The sequence below is a fragment of the Athene cunicularia genome (assembly GCF_003259725.1).
Source record: "Athene cunicularia isolate RWA chromosome 3 unlocalized genomic scaffold, athCun1 chr3_part1, whole genome shotgun sequence".
In the NCBI taxonomy this organism is placed as follows: Eukaryota; Metazoa; Chordata; class Aves; order Strigiformes; family Strigidae; genus Athene; species Athene cunicularia.
In genome coordinates this window covers 71,667,161-71,677,776 of record NW_020799097.1, presented here as the reverse complement: position 1 = coordinate 71,677,776, position 10,616 = coordinate 71,667,161, and positions in this window count along the sequence as shown.

Sequence of the window (10,616 nt, the reverse complement as noted above, 5' to 3'; positions counted from 1 at the left end):
GGTGTAATTTAAAGGCCAACTGTAATTTAATAAGGGAGTATGAATGCCAAAACACATTACATATTTTATTAGAAAAGGAAAAAGAAAGTTTTCTTGGGCAGGCTTTATACAGGAAGACCAACATTTAACTGCAATGTAAGAATTGCAAGTAACTTCTATGTTGTACTTTTTGATTTCAAAAGTTTGAAAGGTGCCTTTTTAAAATAAGTAATTTTGAAGGAGGGATTCCTCAGCATGGGTCATGCTCACGGTCATTAACAATCCCATGTGTTGCAAGAGCAAGGACTTTGTCAACAGCTGCTGATTATGCAGATGTTTCCTCTTTTACAGAGGTTCTATCATGAAGTAAAACATGAGCATATATGCACATGGGGCATCTTTTACCCAAATTTGGAGGATTGCTTCATCATTGGTAAAAAATGTAGTTGCAGAGACTGTGCCTGAAGCATTTGAGAGATACTACCTGACAGACCATAAAAACCTGTTCATGCACTTGGCATGAGTAAAAATAGGCTGCCTCATACAATAGGCTGTTATGAATAGCCAGCTAATTTCTTTTCAATTCTAGTCTGGTTCCAGCATCAAATGGGAAAGCTGGTGTTTGGAGGGTGGGTGCAGTGCAAAATCATTCATGTTTCAAGTTGTCTCCCTTCTGTGCAGGTCTTTGGAAGATCACAGCTGAGATTGTAGGGTTGCTGCCATCCCTTTTTGGACAGGCCTCTGATTGTCACTGTAGTTGATGACATTGCTAAATCAGGTGTAAAGGTATTCGGCCAGAGGTAAATGTACAAAGTACAGATGTCATCTACTTCCCTAGTTAAAAAGGATAGCCTTCTATATTCAGCATTAAGTAGAGCAATACTGTGATACAAGGTTGAGACAGCGAGTCAGGCTGCCATCTAGAATGAACTTGAATTACTTACATTTTTAAATGAACTGGATTATATCAATCAGTTTGGGTCTACTGTTAAAATTTAATTTTAACAGACAAAAAGGTATTGAAAGTCATCATTTCAATGTGCAGACATAAAACATTATAGAGCATGTTTTTCCTAGATTTAAGAATGAATCGATAGAATCAAAAAAGATAATCTGCTGTTTAATTTTACTTTTAAAGCTTGTACAGTACAGACAAAGAAGGCCTACACTTTGTAACAGAGGTGAGCATACAGTTCTTTAAAATGAATTAAAAGAATCTTGTAAAATTAATTTAATATGCAACGTGAGAATGTATTTTTTAACTGAGGCATGTGACTATAGGTATTACATGGCACTTTCATGATTCAGATTCAGACAAGTCTTTCAGGTCCCATTTTCAGCCTAAAGGCTCTTGTCTGCCTGGTCATCACATGGATTAATTGGGAAATTGAATTAGTGTTGTGCTACACACAGATCCAAGTGACTTTTAAGATGACTGGTATTGCATTACTCTCCATCATCTTACATGGGCAGTGATGATCACAACTTGCTTACAATGATGAAGAGAGTGGCTTCTCTCTTTGTGGGGTAAACAGTATTTAACAGCCTCGTGAAAATCAGAGAGGAAGCACAAGTGGGTATTCCTGCACAAGCACATTTACACACATCCTAAGTACAAGAGCTCTGTGCTTGAGGAAGGGGGAGTTTGTAAATAACTTACCATAAATAAACACATTGTACTAAGAAAATGCTCCAGCTCAGGGCTGACATCAGGGTCTCTAAGTGAGGAGTGGCTCTGGAAGTCCCCTGGTCTGGTCCTACTAAGCAAAGCATCTACAATACTAAAATTTCAGTTATCAGCAGTTTGATTCGCTATTAGACCTAATCAAAAGTATGTCCTGTTGAGGTGGTCCTGCTGCAGCCTTGCTAGGAAACACTGCTCTGAAAAGGTATGGTTGGCTCTCCTGCAGAAACGTGTGTGCCTGACCTAGGGCAGGGACTGGAACAGTGGCAGTGCAAATACAGCTGGTGTTTCTTAGAAAAGCTTTAAGAAATTCTCTTAAGATAGGAGGATTCTCATTAGAAAAAGAGCATTGGTGGTGCTTGCAGACCAAAATGTAACTACATATTTTCAGGGTGAAAATCCAAGAGACCAGTGTGCTTGGGGAAAGGAAGCTCAGAAGATGTGCTTTAACAGGTAAAAACTGATCTCAGTTTCCAGTGATTACAGATACAGCTTGGTGGATTATTGGTAATAAATTAATCAAGTTCCATTTGAAAACTAATTAGAATAGTTGCCTCCCTTGCTTCTACAGACTAGTAATTTCCTTTTAATTCCCAGATTAAATTTATTTGTACTTAGCTTATACTCAGTTTTTCTTTTGTCAACATGACCAGTTTGCTTTGATGTCTTTTGCTCTTCCCCCAGTGTCTGTGTGCTCAAGTGTCTCTCTGGTTCCTTATATTATTGGTATGTCCAGTCTATCTTCTACCTTACTCTTCTGGCAGAATTTTCCTTGACATAAAGATATGTGCACATACCCTAATTCACAAAAAAATCCCAAACAACCCACATTATAATTAATTACTCTGCTCTTATCCCTTACAATTAAATCCTCCTCTTTCTCATTTAACCCAGTTTAAACTTTCTGAAATTTTACCACCCAGTGTGAGGAACTTGGGCTAAATCTCTCCTCTCATGAAGCAAATAAAATGCTGATCTTTGAATATATTCCTCCTGACCGATTCAATCAAAGGAGAACACATTAAAGGTGGAGATGAGATTTAACTTCCATGCACCAGAACTGGGAAAAGTGCAACCAGGAAACCCTATGACAGTTATCATATTTCTCTCATTTTATTGGAAAGTTCCCTTTAACCCGTATTAACATCTTACACTAATTGAGAAGGAGGTAATAAATTACTTCATGGATCATTCAAAATCTGGTGATGTGGTGACATATAAAGGTTTTCTCTGAAGAGTCATTAACTGATTATTTAATCTTTGCCAGAGCCTGAAATTCCATATTTCTAGGGTTTTTTGGAAGACTTCAGTGAAAGATGTGATGGTCATATCCTAGAGATATGGTGCTAGAAAATTAACAGTGAATGCATAATCAATATTTCCGGCATCTATTGATTTATGTCAGTAATTACTCGTGAACCCATAATGCTGACTGTTGTCAAAGTAGCCTGCTTTTTATGGTGTAAAATACTAGTTGTGCCAAGGGATTCCTTATTTATCTCAATAAATTAAGTATAATAGTGATAACTGTAAGCAAGTGTTTATATTATATGGCACCTTTGACCCTGGCCAGAGAGTAATTCATTCAGAAGGTTTCCAGTCATGAGTTAGTAAAGAAAATAGTAGTTCCAGTCAGAGCAGACAGCAAAACCCTTGGGTTGAGTCAGCATGGGCAAGGCTGGTGTAGAATATAGCTGAAATATAACAAGTCGGCTTTCCTGAAAACTCACACAGATTCTGTTCTGGTTTGACACTTATATTTGATTTGTTTGAAAAAACAAACAAACAAACAAAACAAAACCAAACCAAAACAAAAAACAAACAAACAAACAAAAAAAAACACCACACAACCTAGAAGTAACAGTCTAAGTTGTATTAGTGGGAAACTCATTACACAATAAATTACATCTTAAAGAAATTGAAATACAGTACTGAATTTCTCTAGGTTAGTAGTTCATAACTGATTCTGAAAAAAAGGTTTGCAACTTTACCAGTTAACGGCAACTCTGTCCCTGATGCCTTGTATCGAGCGCTTCTAAAAACAGGAGCTTTCACTTGCCAACTACATAATACTTTTTCAAGGTGTAAAGTGTTCCCAATTTCATCAAAATTCACAGGGAACTGCAGAGGACTGGAGTAATGGATTTTCAGTAGCTTATATGTATACTCAGCTTCTTTCAAAACCAAACCCACAGAAATTGTGGCTATATATCCTGGTGCTTGAGGAGCAATACCGAGGAACAGTAGTTGGTACAATCACAATTCAGTTCAGTCCATCTCAGAATATTTACAAAGAGGCCTCAGCTTTATATCTGACTTGGTTGTAATGATGTTGATTATCACAGAAGTAATTCATGTCTTGAACCACTTGACTATTAGAGTGATCACCTGTTGCCTAAGTTGTTCTTGTTTTGTTTGTGATAAACACCCTTCTTTCATGGATCCTTATTTTTGTGTTAAAATCACCAAGATTTTAAAGGAAAACAAACCATAAAGCCTCTTCCTTTTTTTTTTTTCTTTTTTTTTCTTTTTTTTTTTTCTTTAAATTACAAGAACACTAAGAACACAGGCTCTGATTAATTTCGACATGATAGCAAAGGCCGTATGTCAGTGCTATTAGTACTGCATTACACTAGACTTAAAATGCTTAATGGAAGTTGTTAAACTTTATTTTTCTACCATTATTTAATATTGGCAAAAGATTTTTGCTGATCCATACTGCTTTAAGATTAATTGTTCAAATTAGCAGTATAGCTTGCACAGTTGAAGTTAAGCGTAAGTGCATGAAAGGTCTCTTACCACAAAAGTCACTGAAGATATCCTCTGGATGAAAAATGTTTGTCCTTTATGTGTTTCCCCCATTTTTCTGAGTGAATGAATGCTAAAAAAAGTTTGGGTGTCTATTCTCTATGTTTAATATTCCATTATATCTTAATGGTCATCATATGACTTGTTTAAGTAATAATAATACTGTGACACTCACTAAATATATTAAAAGTTCAAGTGTAAAGCTGTGGTGAATTAGAACAGTAGAAGACTTGCAGACTTTCCTCTGGTTTATGTTACATCGCTTTAATACTTTCATTTAAGAATAAAACATCTGAAATGAGAATCCAAAATACCTAAAATGAAACTGTAGATAAATTATGAGTAGTCTACATGACTGGAAATCAAAAGAAATAGTACAGAGATTAAAAATTCTCATGAGTAGGACAACTGAAGACAAAATGTAAGAGCACATTTGAAAAAATGAAAGAGATGGCTAAAACAGTGCTGAATGTCTTACAGGCATGTTGGATACTCTAAGAGAAATTATAGTCTTTTTTTTGTAAATCTATTGCCTATGAAGTTTTTTAATAAATAGTTTTACAAATTAAATGGCAATAGTATATGTTGTATAGAACAATAGGATTAACAAACTTTGGAACCTGTGATGAGATCATGAAGAAGAGAAAATTTGGGAATGGAGGAGCAACAAACCAAATCTCTGCTGTTCCCATGTGAAATCCTAAACCTGCCACCTTGACTTGATTGCAGGACAAAGCAGTCCTCCTTTGTGGTGCCAAGGTCTAGGTGCCAAAGTGAGCCTCAGATTGTCGGTTGCTTGGGCAACCTCCAGAGGTGAGAGGTGCAGAAATCTGGAGCTACCCTATTTGTTCCTTACAGAACATAACTGGAGCCATCCTCTGCTGACACCCAGCTGCCATGCTGATCTTAAGGGGTGTTAACTAAAAATTAAGCCTAGTAGAACAGCAATTTATAGGCTATTGGAAACCAAAGTGAAGGATTCACCTATCATGTAAATACATCAGGAACACTACAGAATAACAGCTGCTGGCAGCAGGGCTACACTAGTTTTGCTTGGTTTATGCTTAAGTAAATGATACTTAAACTGTAAGAAGTTTATAAAGAGAGCATTAATAAAAATTCTTATGATTACCTAATCTGAAATAGACAGATGTATCAGGAGTTAAATTGTCCTATACAAGTTATCATTGTAATTAATTTTATCTGTAATTCTTATGAAGTTAAGATACGATTCTTCTTTGGTTTACATGATTTTAAACACATAATTTTGCGTTCTGACATGAGAAAAGAAAATCACAAGAAATACTTTTCCTTTAAGTCTCTTAGATTCTGATTTGTAATTCAAGAATATATTTACCTTACTCATCTCTATGATATGTTAGAACCTTGCATTGTGGTTGATGTTTATTTGCAATAGTATGATCAGAAATTAGAGAATGTCCTAGAAAAATTATACAAGTACCTGACAAGAACAAGTGGATAAAAGAAGCAAGCAGTGTGTTCAGAGGATAATCGTTCAATAAAATTAATTGAACTAAGCAGAAGAGTTCTGGGTAACTCCTCCAAAACTGTTCAATTATCCTAACAAAACTTCTGTGGCTGGAATGTCAATCAGTCAGTCCCATGAGGCTTGCCTGATTGCATGTGAAAGGATTTTTTTTCCCCCCTTTGCTACAAAATTAGCATAGGTGCAGGTTAGAAAGTACTTAACTATAACATGACCCCTAGCACCAGAGACAAGTAATGCAAAATAATATTTGGAGGAGATTTGAGTTTGTGAGAGGACAAGACAAAAAAACAGAGGGTCTTCAATTCACTGCAGCACAACACTACATACCCACTTGGAGGAGTAGGGGCATAGTTACTTGAATCTGGAGAGGCACAGAAACGCTGGGTAGTTCCCTTCTTCACCCAACTCCAGTTACCTCACCAGAGTCCATGGGAACCTACAGCCTATGTCAGGATATGGTGTGTGGGTCTGCTCAAGCAGCTTCTGTGTTTCATCTTGAACAGCTTCACTTCTTTCCCACACATAACAGTTGGTAGCGGAGTATCATCTCTGACCTGCTCAGCATTTCAACAGGTGCATAATTCACAGGTGAGGTCTCCAGTGGATTTAACAGGAGGTTTCGCTATTGCTCATCATGGAGCACATAGATGCTCAGCTTTGCTTCACAACTTTTCACATTTCCTCTATCCAAATCAAGTAAAGGATGAGATATTGCCTCCTAATTTAGAGTTCACTAGCTTTGTGGTAAAAAAAAACCCCAAACAAATAAAGAAAGCAAGCAAGAAATCTCCCCTGCAAAAACTATGGTCTGTGAAGAACAAATTTGGATGTTTCCTTGAGAATGAGGAAATACGAAGCAGTATCCTTCGATAGGTCACATCTACTGAAGTTAACAAGAGGAAATTCATATGCTGTAGTGAGCTTCATGCAGCATTTCATTTGTGATCTGTGCAGTCAAGGACTCAATTTAAAACCTTCGTATTAATCAAAAAAAAAAAAAAAAAAAAAAAAAAGCTGATTAGGAGGAAAAAACCACAAAAATAACCCAAATCACCTCTAATAGCTCCAGAAAGTTCAAGCTATAAAAAACTCCCTTTTTCTACAGTGCTTCAGTTTGTGACAGATACAGCTTTTAACAACCTTTTCCTCACTGTTGGAAGCATTTCTGTGAAGGTTACAGCTAGACAAGTATTGTTGCCACATCTGTGATCAGCAGATTCTACTGCCACGGCTGTGGTGTAAGGCTGTTCTTCAAAGAGAAAAGCATCTTTTTTCATAAGAGCTTAATACCTTGAGCTCTCAGCATGACACATGAAGTCTCAGTTGCCTATGGAAAGACTGAGATGGCAACTCAAGAAGAGTTTGAATTCTCATCTGGTCCAGAAAAAGTAAGCAAGAAGATTAATGCTCACCTGTCTGCCTTTACACCAAAGTTTCCATCCAGGCTGGAGATGAGGGGTTGCTAGGGATATGTTTATATTTTGAAGGGACATGGTGTCCTTTACAGGCATATTTTTCCATGTCTGGTGACCATTTAATATATCTCTTGTGTTTCTAAAGACCATGGGCTACACAACACTAATGTTTTTCTTCATCTTGAGGAAAAGCCCCGGTGACAGCTGTTCCTTTTTATTTTCTTCTGTTTTAATTCACAGAATTTATAGCAACTACTTTGAAATATGTCTTCCAATGTAACTAATTTCTGAGTGTTTAATATATCTGTCATATATATACCTTCAAGGTTTTGCACCTTTGTTTTATCACCTTGGGGGTAGAGCAAGTCCAGAGGCAATCTCTTTAGTAAGTATAAAAGAGTTTTAAGTACATGTGAAATCTGCTGGGTTAAGAGAACCAAAATCAGAAAATACAAAATAATAAGATTTTGTTGACAACCCAGATTGGGCTATGGAAGGATTAAATCTTGTAGGGAAGGAAAGTAGATATTAAGACAAAGTGCCAATAGTTATAACCGTGAAGAGTGTGGAGTGAAATACATAGCTAGCTGAAGACCTCATAAAAACAAGCTGGTGTTACAAAGACTGAAGGACAGGCCAAATCTTACCTTTGCCAGTGCAGTAAAGATGTCTAGCTGTGGCCTTGTACTCCATCAAAGAAGTCCTGGCAAAGAGGGCAATGCAGCATGCACATACTGTTTTCCTGAACTGAAACTTCAAAGCTGTAACTTTGCTGTTGACTTTATTGAAGGTGTTAGCTAACTTGACAGTTTGACCTTTCTCTTCTTATGACAGACCCTTGGGAATATGCACTAGAAGTTAGCTTGACTTGACTTTTTGTGCTTTATTTGGTGCTATTGCTTCTGCCTTTTGGCTTTTGTGAGGGAAACTGCCCTTTTCTTGCATTCTCAGCTCTAGCTGTAAAGCAGACTGCAGCAAACAAACTACTGCCCTGAAAACCTAATACATACGATCTGCTTGCCAGCAGTTTGCTGGCTGCTGTTAAGCACAAAATTGGTGTCTTAGGGTATGATCAAGTTTTTACCTTAGCTTTATAAATATTCATTATCTTACATTTTCACTAATTGCTCTAGAGCAAGAGAAAATGTTAATTTTTAATCAATAATACAGCATCCTTAAGAACATTTACAAATTAGGAGTTCATTTAAATCCCAGCATAAGTTGTTAATGTTGGTTGTTATATGCTAATTAGTTTGGATTTTTTTTAATCAAGAATAGCACTGGAAATTCAAGCTATGGAGCTGGAACTGAGCAGAAATTTTCTGAGCGGAGGTCAAGTAAGAGCTCCCATATAGAAGAAGCAGGATGTAGTTACTTGCTGTTTGAGTTTCCTTTATGAAATCAGTTGATAAGGAAATTAACACCTTCTCCTAATATAGGTTAACTAACTGTATGTGTAATGCTCAGGAATTTCTTCTGATTAGTGATTTCACCATTTTAAGGCACCATGATTATAGATTGATGGGTTTTTTGAAGGTTAAGTATTTTAAAGCACACAGATTTATTCATGCAGACTATCAATTACTTTGATATCCTATGAATTAGCATTAAAGTTAAGGGTCTTTGAACTGAAAGGATTTCATTAATTGCAGGCAAAAGATATGGAGTCCATAATTCCTTTGGTTGTAACTGTCATGGATCTTGAAATGTGGCAGGAAGAGTCATTAGCAGAGTGCCATTCACATTGGCTCATCAGAAAGGGAGTTTGATGTGATTGCCTCAAGCAGAGTACAGAAGGTCAGCACGGGCCAATACCCTCAGCTAACAGAAATGTAGAAAGTTCACAGAGCTGTGTGACAGCTAGCTCCAGTAATCCTGACTCCTCTGTCTAGATGAGTTGTTTCTCTGGGAGAAACCTATTGTCAACTGCTCAAGGCTTTTGCCATTTAAATTCTTAAAGGAATTTTATTTTTTATGAGGTGACATTTCTATAATATTCTACATGATTTAACATTATTTTTAGGGGTAGTAGTAAGGTTCAATTAGAGATTAAGTATCAAGATGATGACCTGCTCCCTATTTCTATGTGTTTCACTTCCAATTTTTTTCTGTGTTTAATGTTCTCCTACTGTAGCTCTTGTGTAATTTCACATACTGTTAAATGCAAAAAGAAAATCTTGAATCTTTGCAGACTGAAAAGATATGTGACAGGTCAGGAGGGGACATTTCTCCATTTAGCAGAGTTTGGGAACAAAAAAGATGAATGTGAGAGAGAAAGACCACCAGTCACCAGTTCTAACCAATTCACAGCAATTCTCAGTTGATTTGTGCTTCAGCTTATTCTACTGGTGTAGGACCAGGAGAGGAGGCACACTTGAAGGACTGGAGGCATTTACCCTCCCCTGCTGCACCACTAACATGAATGGGCACAATTCTGAGAGCAAATGAGGAGGTGCAGGCTGGCAGGTCACCAGAGGCAATGAAACATGCGAGGTGTCCAGAGGGTTTTTGTCTGATAAAGAGACTTAAAATTATGTTAGTAGGAAAGATGATATTTCTCTAAACTTCTGCTATTCATCTTATCCAGCATCAAAAATATGACATCTTGAGCTGTTTCAGCTCCTTCACAAGATTTCAGTTACAAAAGTTTAGATCTTAACCAGTTCTGTAGTGGAGGACAAATACTTTACTTTTAATATGGCTGTTGAAATGATATATTTGAATTCATGATTCCAGGTTGACTCTCAGAAGTCATTACAAGGGGTTCTGCATCAGTCTTCCCTGCTTCTTAACCCTTCTACCATGGTCTTATGCTAATGTTAAAGTGAATATTCCCCAAAATGAGTTGTTTAGACATCAAATCGACCCAAGTGGCCTGGCTTTCTAGCTGATACAGATTGTGCATGTCTTCGTGCCTACAGAGAAGTAAAGGGACGAGATTAATTTTTCTGAACCTCAGTTATTTCTGTTGCTTCTGTAGAACAGAAACAGTTTCTTCACATGAAAGTTACTGGCCTCAGCTTCTTCAAGAAGGTTATCTGAGACTGGGATTGACTGAACGGACCACTTGATTCATAAAGTTTTCAAATTACTAAATGGATAAATCTGGAAGGACAGGAGAAAGGATGAGAAGGGCCCAGATCTGACTGATTAGTATCAAAAATTGGTCTCATGTAAAGATTACACTGCAGAACAAGGTTTTTGTTTTTTTTTTTTTTTT